Source organism: Hyla sarda, chromosome 1 (assembly GCF_029499605.1).
Source record: "Hyla sarda isolate aHylSar1 chromosome 1, aHylSar1.hap1, whole genome shotgun sequence".
Classification (NCBI taxonomy): Eukaryota; Metazoa; Chordata; class Amphibia; order Anura; family Hylidae; genus Hyla; species Hyla sarda.
Window position 1 is genome coordinate 368,552,941 of NC_079189.1, and position 17,840 is coordinate 368,570,780.

Below are 17,840 nucleotides of genomic sequence, written 5' to 3' on the forward strand. Positions count from 1 at the left end.
CTAGTGATCAGTCTGCGAGAAGGGCCCTGCCACAGACCTCACATCATTTTTCCAAGAAATGTTATCATTTTATGCTATTTTAGACACGTTTTCTTTTTTCTCTCCCTCTTTCTTCTAATTTTTGACCTTATATCTTTTACTCTGACCTAGCCTAGCAGGACTGCCTCCCCTTTTTACACTATTAGTACTCTTTCTTGGCACATGGGTATGTGCAACGCAGTATCCTCAGTATAGGTTTTCTCTTTTTAAGTTGAGCTCCCACATTTTTTTTAAATATATTTTCGATATTCTTTTACAGTTCGGACATTTATGCACGTGCGATACCACAAATGTTTAGATTTATTTTTATTTACCCGTTTAAAAAAAATTGGAAAAGAGAGGTGATTTGGACTTTTATTAGGGAAAGGGTTAAATCACATTTATTAACTTTTTTAAACACTTTTTCTGTGCAATGTTATAGCCCCCATAGGGGGCTATAACATTTAATACACTGATAGCCAGCCCTGTTCACTGCAAATCCATGGCTTTGCATTGATCAGTGTTATCAGCGATTGATTGCTCAATCTTGAATCTCAGGCTTGGAGCAATCAATCACCGATCAGACACGCTGGAGGAAGGTGAGTGACCCTCCGCTCACATACTAGCTGATCGGGACACCGCATTTTCACTGTGGTGGTCTCGATCAGTCCCACTGAGCAGCCGGGAAGGTTTTACTTTAGTTTTAGATGCGGTGTTCAACTTTGAACGCCACGTCTAAAGGGTTAATCACTGCCACGTGCTATTAGACCAAGGTCCCGGCTTCAGTTACATGCCGGGACCGACCCGATATTACACGCGATCACTGTGTAACCGCGTGTTATATCGCGGGAGCCGGCCACGGACTTAAATATACGTCCGTGGTCGTTAAGGGGTTAAGATGCTGCTCCCCAGTTTCAGAAATTCCTCTGCATTAGACCACAAACAAGTTTTGAGGATATGCATTATGTAAAACTTAACTTAACCTAAAATTATTTTTAAATCTAACAAAAGGAAAGATGTGCAAAAAACACAATGTGCCACCAATACCACCAAGTATTTATGTGATGCAAAGACCTCTAATAGGTGGAAGGGAACAACGTATGGTCCATTGTAACAGGTGTGGGTAAAAACTTCCCCTGTAAGGCTCTACTCTTGCCCTATTAATTCTCTTTTTGGCAAGTGTTACTCATCCTAAAAAGGGCAGCCCCACACAGGAACCTCTCCCTATTTCCACCTAAAAATCATGGGAAATGGCAGTGTTTTTAGGTGAACATAGGGAGAGGTTCCTGTGTGGGGGCTGCCTTTTCTAGGACGAGTAACACTTGCCAAGAAGGGAATTAATAGAGCGAGTATAGGGTATTACAGGGGAAGTTTTTACCCTCACCTGTTACAATGGACCATACGTTGTTCCCTTCCACCTTTTAGAGGTCTTTGCATCGCATAAATACTTGGTGGTATTGGTAGCACATGGTGTTTTTTGCACACCTTTCCTTTTGTTAGATTTAAAAAATAATAATTGGGGTCCATATTGTTACGCCGAGCGCTCCGGGTTCCCGCTCCTCCCCGGAGCGCTCGCAGCATTCTCCTGTTCACAGCGCCCCGGTCAGACCCTCTGACCGGCAGCGCTGCGATAATGTCCCTAGCCGTGATGCGATCCGCGATGCGGGACGCGCCGCTCGCGATTCGCATCCCGGCCCGCATACCAGACTCGTTCCCCGTCTGTGCTGTCCCGGCGCGCGCGGTCCCGCTCCCTAGGGCGCGCACACGCCGGCTCTCTAAGATTTAAAGGGCCAGTGCACCAATGATTGGTGCCTGGCCCAATCTGTCTGATTAGCCTCCACCTGCTCCCTGTCTATTTAACCTCACTTCCCCTTCACTTCCTTGCCGGATCTTGTTGCCATTGTGCCAGTGAAAGAGTTCCTTGTGTATCCCAAGCCAGTGTTCCAGACCTATTGCCGTTGCCCCTGACTACGATCCTTGCTGCCTGCCCTGACCTTCTGCTACGTCCGACCTTGCTCTTGCCTAATCCCTTGTACCACGCCTATCTCAGCAGTCAGAGAGGTTGAGCCGTTGCCGGTGGATACGACCTGGTTGCTACCGCCGCTGCAAGACCATCCCGCTTTGCGGCGGGCTCTGGTGAATACCAGTAACAACTTAGAACCGGTCCGCCGGCACGGTCCACGCCAATCCCTCTCTGACACAGAGGATCCACCTCCAGCCGGCCGAATCCTGACAGTAGATCCGGCCATGAATCCCGCTGAGGTGCCGCTGCCAAGTCTCGCTGACATATCCACGGTGGTTGCCCAGCAATCCCGACTGATCTTCCAACAAGGTCACCAGCTGTCGCACTTGACCGCCATGCTACAGCAACTTCAGTCACAGCTACAGCAACAACCATCTCCTCCGCTGGCTCCTGCACCTCCTCCGCAGCAAGCGGCCGCTCCTAACCTCTGCTTGTCCCTGCCGGACAAATTTGATGGGGACTCTAGACTCTGCCGTGGTCTCCTGTCTGGGAAGGCCCTGTCATGGGCCACACCGCTCTGGGCACCTCTCTCACAGTATCCTTTGCAATCTACCCCTGTGCCTACCACCGAGGAGGCTATGCAAGTGGATCGGTCTCGCCTGACCCATGAAGAGAGGACTCGCCGCAGAGATAAAAATTTGTCTGTACTACGCTAGTACTGAACATTTCTTCGTGGATTGCCCTATTCGTCCTCCACGTCTGGGAAACGCACGCACCCACCTCACGTGGGTGTGGCGTCTCTTGGTCTGAAGCCTGCTTCTCCACGTCTCACTGTGCCCGTAAGGATTTCTCCTTCTGCCAACTCCTCCTTCTCAGCTGTGGCCTTCTTGGTCTCTGGTTCTGCGGTAAATTTTATTTTGGCCTCTTTTGTTAAGAAGTTCAACATCCCTGTGACCCGTCTCGCCAAGCCGCTCTACATTTCCTCGGTCAACGGAGTAATATTGGACTGCACTGTGCGTTACCGCACAGAACCCCTGCTCATGAGCATTGGACTGCATCACGAAAAAATTGAACTTTTTGTTTTGCCCAACTGCACCTCTGAAGTCCTCCTCGGTCTGCCATGGCTCCAACGCCACTCTCCTACCCTTGACTGGACCACCGGGGAGATCAAGAGCTGGGGTGCTTCTTGCCACAAAAAATGCCCCACGTCTGCTTCCAGTCCCGTCAGTCAGGCCCGCTTACCAGACTCGTTCCCCGTCTGTGCTGTCCCGGCACGCGCGGCCCCGCTCCCTAGAGCGTGCGCACGCCAGCTCTCTAAGATTTAAAGGGCCAGTGCACCAATGATTGGTGCCTGGCCCAATCTGTCTGATTAGCCTCCACCTGCTCCCTGTCTATTTAACCTCACTTCCCCTTCACTTCCTTGCCGGATCTTGTTGCCATTGTGCCAGTGAAAGCGTTCCTTTTGTATCCCAAGCCAGTGTTCCAGACCTCTTGCCGTTGCCCCTGACTACGATCCTTGCTGCCTGCCCTGACCTTCTGCTACGTCCGACCTTGCTCTTGCCTAATCCCTTGTATTACGCCTATCTCAGCAGTCAGAGAGGTTGAGCCATTGCCGGTGGATACGACCTGGTTGCTACCGCCGCTGCAAGACCATCCCGCTTTGCGGCGGGCTCTGGTGAATACCAGTAGCAACTTAGAACCGGTCCGCCGGCACGGTCCACGCCAATCCCTCTCTGACACAGAGGATCCACCTCCAGCTGGCCGAATCCTGACACATATATTTTATCCTAAGAAAAGTTAAGTTTTACGAAATGCATATCCTCAATACTTACTTGTGCACACCAATACTTTGAGAAAAAAGACAGTTTTCTTCTGCCTAACTGCCTCAGCTACTATTCTGATTCTTCCACCCACCTGATGCCACACATCTGATGCCAAATTTTCCTTCTTTCACCCACCTTTGTCACCAGGTACTGGTATTGCCACCCACTGTATCACTCTGTCACCGGGTCACTTTCAGGACTCCTGATGCTGCCACCATCTCCAGGCTTTCTCATTCAGCCACCAAATGGTCTCCAAGCTTCAACCACCTCCAGGCTGTGCCATTCAGCCACTATATGGTCTCCTCATGCTTCAGCCACCTCCAGGCTGTGCCATTCAGCCACTATATGGTCTCCTCATGCTTCAGCCACCTCCAGGCTATGCAATTCAGCAACTATATGCTCTCCTCATGCTTCAGTTACCTCCAGGCTTTGCCATTCAGCCACTATATGATCTCCTCATGCTTCACCACCTCCAGACTGAACCATTCAGCCACTATATGGTCTCCTCATGCTGCCACAAACTCCAGGCTATTCCATTCAGCCACTATATGGTCTCCTTAAGTTTCAGCCACCTCCAGGCTGTGCCATTTATGACACTATATGGTCTTCTCATGCTGCCACAAACTCCAGGTTGTGCCATTCAGTCACTATATGTTCTACTCATGCTGCCGCCTACTCCAGGCTGTACTATTCAGCCACTATATGGTCTCCTCATGATTCAGCCAACTCCAGGCTATGCCATTCAGCCACTATATGGTCTCCTCATGCTTCACCACCTCCAGGCATTGCCATTCAGCCACTATATGGTCTCGTCATGTAGCTGCCAACTACAGGCTGTACCATTCATCCACCATATGTTCTACTCATGCTGCTGCCAACTACAGGCTGTGCCATTCAGCCACTATGTGGTCTCCTCATACTCATGCCACCTCCAGTCACTGTCATTTTGCCGCCATGTGACTCCTTGTTAGATTTGGTCCTTTGTAACCACACGTCTGGGCCCGGGACATTAAAACTTGGGAGTGTAATCTTAAATTTAAATTTCAAAATCTTAAATTTCATTTTCAAAATCTTAAATTTCATTTTCAAAAAATTAACGTAATCTTTTCAAGACAGAGGCCCTATGGTTGTCAACATCATATAGTAGCTGTAAAATTACTACAAGAATCCAATTAAACAGATTGGAGCGCTCATGATAAACCATTACTGATTAAATGTAACATTTGCAGTTTCACAAAAGAGTAAGACAGTGGGGGGGGGGGGGGTGTGAGAGGAATGGGCTGGAACAGGTGGTAGCTCACCTCGTGGCAAACCGCCAGCTCGATGTTTACCAGAATGGGTACTCAAATTTTTTTTATAAATGAAGTGAAATAAAAATTACATTAAAAAATCTATTTACTCTCTTCAATTTTGACGCAATATGGTCTCCCTGCAGCCACATTTAGACACTCTGCCGCAGTGGTTCTAATAGCGATGCCTGTAATCTGCATGTCATACTGAATAACAGTATTATTTCACTAACATAGCACACGCCCTATGCGTGTTAGAAAATAGCAAACTGTTCTACACCCCTATTGAGGCTCTCTGTAGGCCAGAAATAGCCATTTTTAATACAAATTTGCCGCAAATAAATTCGGACCGAACCAAATTTTTGGGTAAAATTCTGCGAATCGACTGAATCAAATTTTTCAAAGTCCGCTCAACTCTAATCTTCACTTTTTTTTTATCTATCTATGTGCATAGGCTTTTAAAGTGGCTTTACCATCAAGAAATCAAAGACAACACAGAGATGTGACATAACCATCTATAGGACTTTATTTACTACAGGACTTCATTACAATCAAAATAAAATTATCAGAGTTGTGTCTTGTATTGAGCCCTCCATTTACCACATGACCAGGAAAGAGTATTTTCCCATGTAAAATAATAAGGTAAGGTTAATTTTTTATTTCTAAAAGTACAAATCTTGAAAAATATGAATAATTCATACAGAATGTATGTCAGATAATTGGCATAGTTTTTGCTATATACAATATAAACAATATAAACATTAACTACTTAAGGACACAGGGTGTACAGGTATGCCCCCATTCCCCCATCAGCTTACGTGACGACGGGAGGGTCCTTACCTGCCTCCTTGTCTTCTGATTGGCGATCTACTGCTGCAGACCGGAGCAGCAGAGCTCCGGTAACACTGATCAATGCTATGCAATCCTAAGGGGGCTAAAAAAAGTAAAAAGAGGTAAAAAAAAAACCATAAGAGAATAAATGTAAATAAGCCCCCCTAATAAAAGTTTAAATCACCTCCCTTTTACAATTTTTTTAATAAAATAATGTAATTAAAAAAAATCATATGTGGTACCGCCATCTGCATAAATGTCCAAACTATTAAAATATAAGCCTAGCTAAACCGCACCGTCAATGGCGTGCACATATAAAATACCATAGTCCAAAATATTGAATTTTTGGTCACTTGATATACCATAAAAATATTAATAAAAAGTGATCAAAACAAAAATGGTACCGATAAAAACTACAGACCACAGCACAAAAAAAATAAGCCCTCATATAGCCCCATATGTGGAAAAATAAGTTATAGGGATCAGAAGATTACAATTTTAAACATACAAATTGTGGTGCATATAGTTATATTTTTTTTAGTAAAGTAGTAAAATAAATAAAACCTATATAAATTGGGTATCCTGTAACAGTATGGACCTATAGAAAAAATATAATGTGTCATTTTTACTGAAAAGTGCACTGCGTAGAAATGGAGGCCATAAAAAGTTGCAAAATGTCATTTCTTTTTCCTTTCACCCCACAATTCTTTTTTGTTTTGCCACAGATTATGTTATAAAATAAGTAATGTCATTACAAAGTACACTTGGTGATGCAAAAAACAAGCCCTTATATGGGTCTGTAGGTGCAAACATTGAACACGTTATGATTTTTAGAGGATGAGGAGGAAAAAAGGAAAGTGCAAAAATGAACATTGCTCCAGGGGTATTCCAGATTTTTTTTTTATTTGACTATGCTACAGGGGCTGATAAGTTAGTGTAGTTCATAATATAGTGTCTGTACCTGTGTGTGACGGTTCTCTCACAATTCTTATGTGATTTTCAACCCAATATTTATTTTTAACAGCATCAGATTTTTCCCAGGTTGCAATGTGGCCGAGACCTGACTCACTAGTCTGCTCATGACATGGAGCCTGTTTGCTTCAATGGGTGGAGTGTTTGCTTGGTGGGAAAGAAATCAATCTGTAACTAATGCAACAGCTGTAGGCACCCTGATTGAAAACCACAGGTCTTTTGAATGGATGCAGCTCATTTATGTTTCATTGGGTGGGGTGGCTGATGTGTGGGAGGGAGGAAAACGGAATTATGGGATTTGTAGTCAAAAAAAGAAACCTGAAACAGGGAATTCAAGTTCACAAAAAGCTATCCACAGTATTATGGTAATCTCACAACATCGCCATTTATCCCCAAGACAAGTGCCGATCCTTCCTAAGCACGTCCATTACTGTCCGCCAGGAACATACTAAAAACACCTTATGGTGGATAACTCCTTTCAGGTGAAAATAGGCTGAGTCCTTAAAGGGTTAACATCCATCACTTTTTATTTTAATTTTTTGTTTATCTGAAAAAGTATACAATGATACAGAGAAAAATAATTATACAAATCTACAATACATGCTATGGAATTCCTTAAAAACACCTGACATGATTAAAATATTAAGCTCAGGAAAATAAACCACTCATAAAAAATGGCAACTTTTCTTACATTATATCTGTTTCCCCATGTTATGAAATAAAATGTTTAAAATATTCTCTGCTTATTCTTTATTATCACAGATTATAAATTCTACCTATTTTGGACAGAAGTTAAACATTAAAATGTGATGTCAAGTTGCCAAGATTTGAGCTGCTTCACTTTCTGACCAGGTTTCTTTAAATTTACTTAATTCTTCAAGAGCGTTCTTAAAGTTGTATTTGAATTTGTTAGTACTCGCATATCGCAGGTAAATATATGTTAAAAAAAATCTCAGCAATATAGCCCTTTGGTAATTGAATGCTCCAAGTTTGGTTAGACCAAAAAGAAACCTTAATGATGGCATTTGTACACTAGTCATTTAGTGATAAAATGTCGAGCTAGCAATAGCTATGTAAGCTGTTTCCATTCCTACACCATACATTTTAATGATTGCTTTCACTTTTTATTTTTTATTTTATTTTTTTAGCTCTGAAGGGAATCTGTGAAGCTCATACAACTTGCATGCCAGCACTTTACTGTGGCTTGTCATGCCAAACAGAGAGATACAACTTATTTTGAATTGAAAAAATGGCTCCATAATGATCTGCCCATAAGGGTGAATACACTTTACTTGGGATAGTTAGTGATGATATATTCAGTTAAATGTAAGTTAACTTGAAATTCACATTTTTAGCAACTGCCAGCTAGCTCAATATATACAATAGTTTTAAATCAGTATTACAGCCTCTGCCAGGGTTTTTAAAGACTAGCCAAACCCCAATAAAGCTCATTTCCCTTCATTTGTATTGTCCCCTTCCTCTTGTTTTTCTAATTATATAACTATTAGTGTTGAGCGCGAATATTAGAAATGCTAATTTTTACCGCAAATATTGGCACTTCGCGATTTCACGAATATTTCGAATATAGTGATATAAAGACGTAATGACAAATATTCGTTATTTTAATGCAAATTTTTATGCAAATTTATGCAAATAGCGGCACATCCAGACTGGACACTGATCCCTCCCTTCTTTTAGGTGAAAGATATAATTGCGCATGCGCACTATGCAAATTTCATTATGAATTTTTGCATGGAAAAAACGAACTTAGCGCGAATATGCCAATTTCGTGAACATAGGATGAATATTCATCCATATATTTATGAAATATCATGAATTTGAATATGGCCCCTGCTGCTCATCACTAATAACTATATAAAAAAGACTCTTTACCCTGCCCTGCAGCCTTTCATCACCCTTCTGGGGCTTTAATGCATAGATTGGTGTAATGACTTTTTTTTTAAACTTTTTATTTATTTATCTGTTCATTTGTTCCCCCCCCCCCCCCTTCTGGCTATGGCTTGGTCTACTGAATGGGCCGTACTATGTTTTTGTGTCACTATCGGATTTACCTGCTTTCTTTTTCTGTGGGACGGATACAGAATATATAATCTTAGACCGTTGTAACCCTATTGTTTTTTTTTTTTGAGGCATTGATCCTCAGTGTTTTGTTATTTTGTTCTTCTGTTTTTGCCCTTCCCCCATCCCCCCTTATTTTGTACCCTCCCCCCAGCCCAATTCATTGCTAAAAATTTCAATAAAACTTTGAATGAGAAAAATAAAAAGGCTCATGGATCCTAAACTATTACCGTAAAATATTATGCAATTATAATAATGTACGGAAATATATATACTGTATATGCATATATATATATATATATATATATATATATATATATATACACATATACACAGTGGGGATCAAAAGTTTGGGCACCCCAGGTAAACATTTGTATTAATGTGCATAAAGAAGCCAAGGAAAGATGGAAAAATCTCCAAAAGACATCAGATTAGACATTCTTATAATATGTCAACAAAAGTTAGATTTTATTTCCATCATTTACACTTTCAAAATAACAGAAAACAAAAAATGGCGTTTGCAAAAGTTTGGGCGCCCTGCAGAGTAAACATCTTGTACTGCCCCCTTTGGCAAGTATCACAGCTTGTAAACGCCTTTTGTAGCCAGCCAAGAGTCTTTCAATTCCTGTTTGAGGTGTCTTTGCCCATTCTTCCTTACAAAAGTCTTCCAGTTATTTGAGATTTCTGGGCTGTCTGTCACGCACTGCTCTTTTAAGGTCTATCCATAGATTTTCAATTATGTCGAGGTCAGGAGATTGTGAAGGCCATGGCAATAAGGTGTGTTTAGGATCATTATCCATTTGTAGAAGCCATCCTCTCTTTAACTTCAGTTTTTTCACAGATGGCATCAAGTTAGCATCCAAAATTTGCTGAAATTTTATTGAATCCACTTTTCCTTCTACTCGTGATATGTTCCCTGTGCCACTGGCTGCAATACAGCCCCAAAACATGATTGCTCCACCCCCATGCTTAATAGTTGGACAGAGGTTCTTTTCATTAAATTCTGTTCCCCTTCCTTTCCAAACGTATCTTTGCTCTTTCCAGCCAAAAAGTTAAATTTTTACCTCATTGGTCCACAGAGCTTGTTCCCAAAATACATCAGGCTTGTCTATATGTTCATTTGCAAAGTTCAAAGGCTGATTTTTGTGGTGAGGATGTAGAAGAGGTTTTCTTCTGATGACTCTTCCATGAAGACCATATTTGTACAAGTATCTCTTTATAGTAGAATAGTGTACCACAACTCCAGTGTCTGCCATATCTTTCTGGAGGGATTGCACAGTCAAACATGGGTTTTGAATTGTTTTTCTCACAATACTGCGAGCTGTTTTGTCTGATATTTTATTGGTCTTCCAGATCTTGCTTTAATTTTCACTGTTCCTGATGACAGCTATTTCTTAATTACATTCCGAACAAAGAATGACATCTGAAAACGGTTTGCTATCTTCTTATAGCCTTCTCCAGTTTTGTGAGCATCAACTATTTTCAGTTTCAGATTTCTAGACAACTGCTTAGAAGAACCCATGGTGCTGATTGTTGGTGCAAGGTCAGATGAGTCTGGGAATTTAAAACCATTGAGATTGACATCACCTGGTCTTCCCAGATGATGATTGAGAACAATCCATGTCACTAGCAGGTGTCAGCTTTGCAAAGGGGGCAGTGCATTCTATAAATTCTGCAGGGTGCCCAAACTTTTGCAGATGCCATTTTTTGTTTTCTGTTATTCTGAAAGTGTAAATGATGGAAATAAAATCTAACTTTTGTTGACATATTATACGAATGTCTAATCTGTAATTTGATGCCTTTTGGAGATTTTTCCATCATTCCTTGTCTTCTTTATGCACATTAATACTAATTTTTACCTGGGGTGCCCAAACTTTTGATCCCCGCCGTTTATATATGCATATATAGATAGATAAATACACACACACAATATATTATTAATATGGCATGTCTTAAGTTAAACATTATTAATGTCAAAGGGAAGATTTATTAAACAGTCTATGAAGAAAAGATTCTTACAATAGTATCAATTTAAGTTAACTGGGATGAACCAGAAAAAGAAAAAAGCAGCAGTAAGATTAGACAATCATTGAGAGATATAGAACTATCCACATTAATATGGAAGACAAACACCTATGCCCTTAAACATTGAGTTGAATCAATATAATGTCATACAGTCTCAAATATCATGACAAGGGGGGGGGAGGAGAACATCCAGGTAGCCCAGACCCTATCAAAATGTTGTTAATGTCATTGTTTCTAATGACATTAAAGGGGTACTCTGGTGCAAAACATTTTTTTTTTTAATCAACTGGTGCCAGAAAGTTAAACAGATTTGTAAATTACTTCTATTAAAAAAGCTTAATCCTTCCTGTACTTATTAGCTGCTTAATACTACAGCGGAAATTCTTTTCTTTTTTAAACACAGAACTGTCTGCTTACATCACGAGCACAGTGCTCTCTCCTGACATCTCTGTCCATTCTATGAACTTTCCAGAACAGCATATGTTTGCTATGGGGATTTCCATTTACCCTGGACAGTTCCTAAAAATGGACAGAGATGTCAGCAGAGAGCACTGTGCTCGTGATTCAGCAGACAGATCTGTGTCAGCTAAGAAGTACAGGAAGGATTAAGATTTTTTAATAGAAGTAATTTACAAATCTGTTTAACTTTCTGGCACCAGTTGTTTTAAAAAAAAAAATAGTTTTTCACGGGAGTACCCCTTTAACCCCTTAACCCCTTAAGGACCAGGCCATTTTACACCTTAGGACCAGAGCGTTTTTTGCACATCTGACCACTGTCACTTTAAACATTAATAACTCTGGAATGCTTTTAGTTATCAATCTGATTCCGAGATTGTTTTTTCGTGACATATTGTACTTTAACATAGTGGTAAAATTTTGTGGTAACTTGCATCCTTTCTTGGTAAAAAATCCCAAAATTTGATGAAAAATTTGAAAATTTTGCATTTTTCTAACTTTGAAGCTCTCTGTTTGTAAGGAAAATGGATATTCAAAATATTTTTTTATTTTATTCACATTTCCAATATGTCTACTTTATATTTGCATCATAAAATTGACGTGTTTTTACTTTTGGAAGACACCAGAGGGCTTCAAAGTTCAGCAGCACTTTTCCAATTTTTCACAAAATTTTGAACCTCGCTTTTTTTCAGAGACCAGTTCAGGTTTGAAGGGAATTTGAAGGGTCTTCCCATTAGAAATACCCCACAAATGACCCCATTATAAAAACTAAACCCCCCAAAGTATTCAAAATGACAATCAGTAAGTGTTTTAACCCTTTAGGTGTTTCACAGGAATAGCAGCAATGTGAAGGAGAAAATTCACAATCTTTATTTTTTACACTCGCATGTTCTTGTAAACCCAGTTTTTGAATTTTTACAAGGGGTAAAAGGAGAAAATGTATACTTATATTTGTAGCCCAATTTCTCTCGAGTAAGCACATACCTCATATGTCTATGTAAAGTGTTCGGCGGGCGCAGTAGAGGGCTCAGAAGCGAAGGAGCGACAAGGGGATTTTGGAGAGTACGTTTTTCAGAAATGGTTTTTGGGGGGCATATTGCATTTAGGAAGCCCCTATGGTGCCAGAACAGCAAAAATAGCCCACATGGCATACCATTCTGGAAACTAGACCCCTTGGGGAACGTAACAAGGAATAAAGTGAGCCTTAATACCCCACAGGTGTTTCACGACTTTTGCATATGTAAAAAAAATTAATTTTTTTTTCACTAAAATGTGTGTTTCCCCCCAAATTTCGCATTTTTGCAAGGGTTAATAGCACAAAATACCCCCCAAAATTTGTAACCCCATCTCTTCTGAGTATGGAGGCACCCCATAAGTTGGCATGAAGTGCATTACGGGCGAACTACAATGCTCCGAAGAGAAGGAGTGATATTTGACTTTTTGAGAGCAAATTTTGCTCGGGGAGCATGTCGCATTTAGGAAGCCCCTATGGTGCCAGAACAGCAAAAAAAAAACACATGGCATACCATTTTGGAAACTAGACCCCTTAAGGAACGTAACAAGGAATAAAGTGAGCCTTAATACCCCACACGGGTTTCACGACTTTTGCATATGTAAAAAAAATATATATTTTTTTTCACTAAAATGTGTGTTTCCCCCCAAATTTCACATTTTTGCAAGGGTTAATAGCAGAAAATACCCCCCAAAATTTGTAACCCCATCTCTTCTGAGTATGGAGGTACCCCATAAGTGGACCTGAAGTGCACTACGGGCGAACTACAATGCTCAGAAGAGGAGGAGCACCATTGAGCTTTTGGAAAGAGAATTCGTTTGGAATGGTAGTCAGGGGCCATGTGCATTTACAAAGCCCCCCGTGGTGCCAGAACAGTGGACCCCCCCCACATGTGACCCCATTTTGGAAACTACCCCCCTCACAGAATTTAATAAGTGGTGCAGTGAGCATTTCCACCCCACTGGCGTTTGACAGATCTTTGGGACAGTGGGCTGTGCAAATGGAAAATTAAATTTTTCATTTTCACGGATCACTGTTCCAAAAATCTGTCAGACACCTGTGGGGCGTAAATGCTCACTGCGCCCCTTATTACATTACATGAGGGGTGTAGTTTCCAAAATGGGGTCACATATGGGGGGGGTCCATTGTTCTGGTACCATGGGGGCTTTGTAAACACAAGTGGCCTTCAATTCCGGACAAATTTTCTCTTCAAAATCCCAATGGCGCTCCCTCTCTTCTGAGCATTGTAGTGAACCCATAGAGCACTTTACATCCACATATGGGGTATGCTCTTACTCAGAAGAAATTGGGTTACAAATTTTGTGGGGCTTTTTTTTATTTTCCCTTGTGAAAATGAAAAATTTAGGGTGACACCAGCATTTTAGTGAAAAAAAGTTTTTTTTTTTCATTTTCCCATCCAACTTTAATGAAAATTTGTCAAGCACCTGTGGGGTGTTCAGGCTCACTATACCCCTTGTTTCGTTCCGTGAGGGGTGTCGTTTCCAAAATAGGGTCACATGTCTGTATTTATTGTTTTCCCCTTATGTCAGAACCGCTGTAAAATCAGCCACCCCTGTGCAAATCACCAATTTAGGCCTCAAATGTACATGGTTCGCTCTCACTCCTGAGCCTTGTTGTGTGTCCGCAGAGCATTTTATGCCCACATATGGGGTATCTACGTACTCAGGAGAAATTGCGTTACAAATTTTGGGGGTCTTTTTTTTCCTTTTACCTCCCGTGAAAATAAAAAGTAAAGGACAACACCAGCATGTTAATGTAAAAAAAAATTTTTTTTACACTAACAGGCTGGTGTAGACCCCAATTTTCTTTTTCATAAGGGGTAAAAGAAAAAAAAGCCCCCAAAATTAGTAACGCAATTTCTCCCGAGTACGGAAATACCCCATATGTGGCACTAAACTGTTTCCTTGAAATACGACAGGGCTCTGAAGTGAGAGAGCGCCATGCGCATTTGAGGACTAAATTAGGGATTGCACAGGGGTGGACATAGGGGTATTCTACGCCAGTGATTCCCAAACAGGGTGCCTCCAGCTGTTGCTAAACTCCCAGCATGCCTGGACAGTCAGTGGCTGTCCGGAAATGCTGGGAGTTGTTGTTTTGCAACAGCTGGAGGCTCTGTTTTGGAAACAATGCCGTACAATACGTTTTATATTTTTTATTAGGGGGACAGTGTAAGGGGGTGTATATGTTGTGTTTTACTCTTTATTATGTGTAGTGTAGTGTTTTTAGGGTACATTCACACTGGCGGGTTTACAGTGAATTTACCGCTAGGAGTTTGCGCTGCGGTGAAAAATTTGCCACAGCCCAAACTTGAAGCAGAAAACTTACTGTAAACCCGCCAGTGTGAATGTACCCTGTACGTTCACATGGGGGGGCAAACCTCCAGCTGTTTCAAAACTACAACTCCCAGCATGTACTGACAGACCGTGCATGCTGGGAGTTGTACTTTTGCAACAGCTGGAGGCACACTGGTTGGAAAACCTTCAGTTAGGTTCTGTTACCTAACTCAGTATTTTCCAACCAGTGTGCCTCCAGCTGTTGCAAAACTTCAACTCCCAGCATGTACTGATCACCGAAAGGCATGCAGGGAGATGTAGTTATGCAACAGCTGGAGGGATCGCAACTACAACTCCCAGCATGCAGAGACAGCTGTTTGCTGTTTAGGCTTGCTGGGAGTTGCAGTTTTGCAACATCTGTAGAGCTATAGTTTAGAGACCACTGCATAGTGGTCTCCAAACTGTGGACCTCCAGATGTTGCAAAACTACAACTCCCAGCATGCCCAGACAGCAAACTGCTGTCTGGGCATGCTGGGAGTTGTAGTTTTGCAAGATCTGGAGGTGCACAGTATAGAGATCACTTTGCAGTGGTCTCAAACTGTAGACCTCCAGCTGTTGCAAAACTGCAACTCCCAGCAAGCCTAAACAGCTCTCTGGGCATGCTGGGAGTTGTAGTTTTGCAACATCTGGAGGGTTACAGTTTAGAGACCACTATAGTGGTCTCAGACTGTAGCCCTCCAGATGTTGCTAAGTAACTCACCGGCTTCCGTTGGATCCAGGGAGCTGCGTCGCGGTCCTCTTCTTCCGCCGATCGTCGCCCGCTGCCGCCGCTGATCGTCGCCGCTGCCATCACCGATGGGTAAGTGGATCTTCGGCGCCGGTCCCTGTCGTTTTCCCCCGTCCTGCCCCGCCTATTGTGGGAGGGCAGGACGGGGAAACCGAAAGTAAACCCCTCCGCCCCCGATCTGCTATTGGTGGTCGCGTCTAGACCACCAATAGCAGAGATAGGAGGGGTGGCAACTCTGCCACCTCACTCCTATCGTTACAGGGGGATCGTGGGTGTCTAGGACACTCGCGATCCCCCTTCTATTCCGGGTCACCGGGTCATCATAGACCCGTATGACCCGGAATCGGCGCAAATCGCAAGTGTGAATTCACTTGCGATTTGCGCTGATCGCCGACCTGGGGGGGTCTAATGACCGCCCTGGGCATTTGCGCGGGGTGCCTGCTGATAGATATCAGCAGTCACCCCGGCGCGATCCCCGCCCGGCACGCGGCGGGGACCGAAATTCCCACGGGCGTACAGGTACGCCCTTTGTCCTTAAGTACCAGGGAGCAAAGGCGTACCTGTACGCCCTTGGTCCTTAAGGGGTTAAGGACCCGGGCTTTTTCGGTTTTTTCATTTTCAATTTTTCCTCCTTTACTTTAAAAAATCAAAACTCTTAAAAATTTTCACCTAAAATTATATATAATGGCTTAATTTTTGCGTCACTAATTCTACTTTACAATGACATTAGTCATTTTACCCAAAAATCTACGGTGAAACGGGAAAAAAATCAATGTGTGACAAAATTGATGAAAAAACACTATTTTGTAAGTTTTGGGGTCTTCTGTTTTTACGCAGTACATTTTTTGTCAAAAATTATACCTTATCTTTATTCTGTAGGTCCATACGGTTAAAATGATACCCTACTTGTATAGGTTTGAATTTGTATAACTTCCGAAAAAAATCATGAATACATGCAGGAAAATGTATACGTTTAAAATGGTCATCTTTTGACCCCTATAACTTTTTAATTTTTCTGTGTTCAGGTTGCTTTGATGACTCATTTTTTGCGCCGTCATCTGAAGTTTTTAGTGGTACCATTTTTGTTCTGATCAGACTTTTTGATCACTTTTTATTCACTTTTTTGTGGTATAAAAAGTGATAAAAAATGCTCTATTTTGGACTTTGGAATTTTTTGTGCGTACGCCATTGAACGAGCGGTTTAAAATGTGGTATATTTTTATAATTCCGACATTTCCGCACGCGGCGATACCACATATGTTTATTTTTATTATTATTTACATAATGTTTTTTTTATTTTTGGAAATGCCGGGTGTTTCAAACTTTTATTAGGGGAAGGGATAATTGAAAGGGTTAATGATTTTTTTACACTTTTCTTATGCAATATTATAGCTCCTATAGGGGGCTATAGCATTGCATGTACTGATCTTTTACACTGATTGATCCATCTCCATAGGAAGGGATCAATCAGTGTTTTCGGCGATTGAATGCTCAAGCCTGGATCTAAGGCTTGAAGCATTCATTCGGCAATCGGACAGCACAGGAGAAGGTTAGAAGACCTCCTCCTGTGCTACAGCTGTTCGGGATGCCGCGATTATACCGCGGCGATCCCGAACAGCTCCCTGAGCTAACCGGCACATTTTACTTTCGTTTTTAGCCGCGCGGCTCAGCTTTGAGCACGCGGCTAAAGGGTTAATAGCGCGCGGCACAGCGATCAGTGCTGCGCGCTATTAGAGGCGGGTCCCGTCTTCACTATGACGCCAGGCCCGCCGCGATATGATGCGGGGACACCGTGTGACCCCGCGTTATATCGCAGGACCGGGACCCAGGACGTACTCAAACGTCCTGGGTCCTTAAGAGGTTAAAGGGGTACTCCAGTGGAAAACATTTTTTTTTTTTATTAACTGGTGCCAGAAAGTTAAACACATTTGTAAATGAATGTTTTTACTAACCACAGCTCAAGGATCTCACCATCTTTGATGATACACAATACAAATTGGAAACAGTTTTATAAAAGTGAAAAGGTTTATTTAACATCAATTGTACCTTAATTTTTAAATAAAATGCATGTCAAAAACAGATAAAATCAAATAGAATCAAGGTATGGCACTGAATAGATTAACATTTAACCATTTGGCCCTAATGGAAAAATTTATGTAACACTGCTTAGTAAGGTGGAAGCACTAGGTGCCTTCACCTTATTACATCGATTGTTACAATTCTTTATCCAATTTTTATCCATTATTGTTTTTTTTATTTTTTATTAATATTTCCATTTTATTTTTATTAT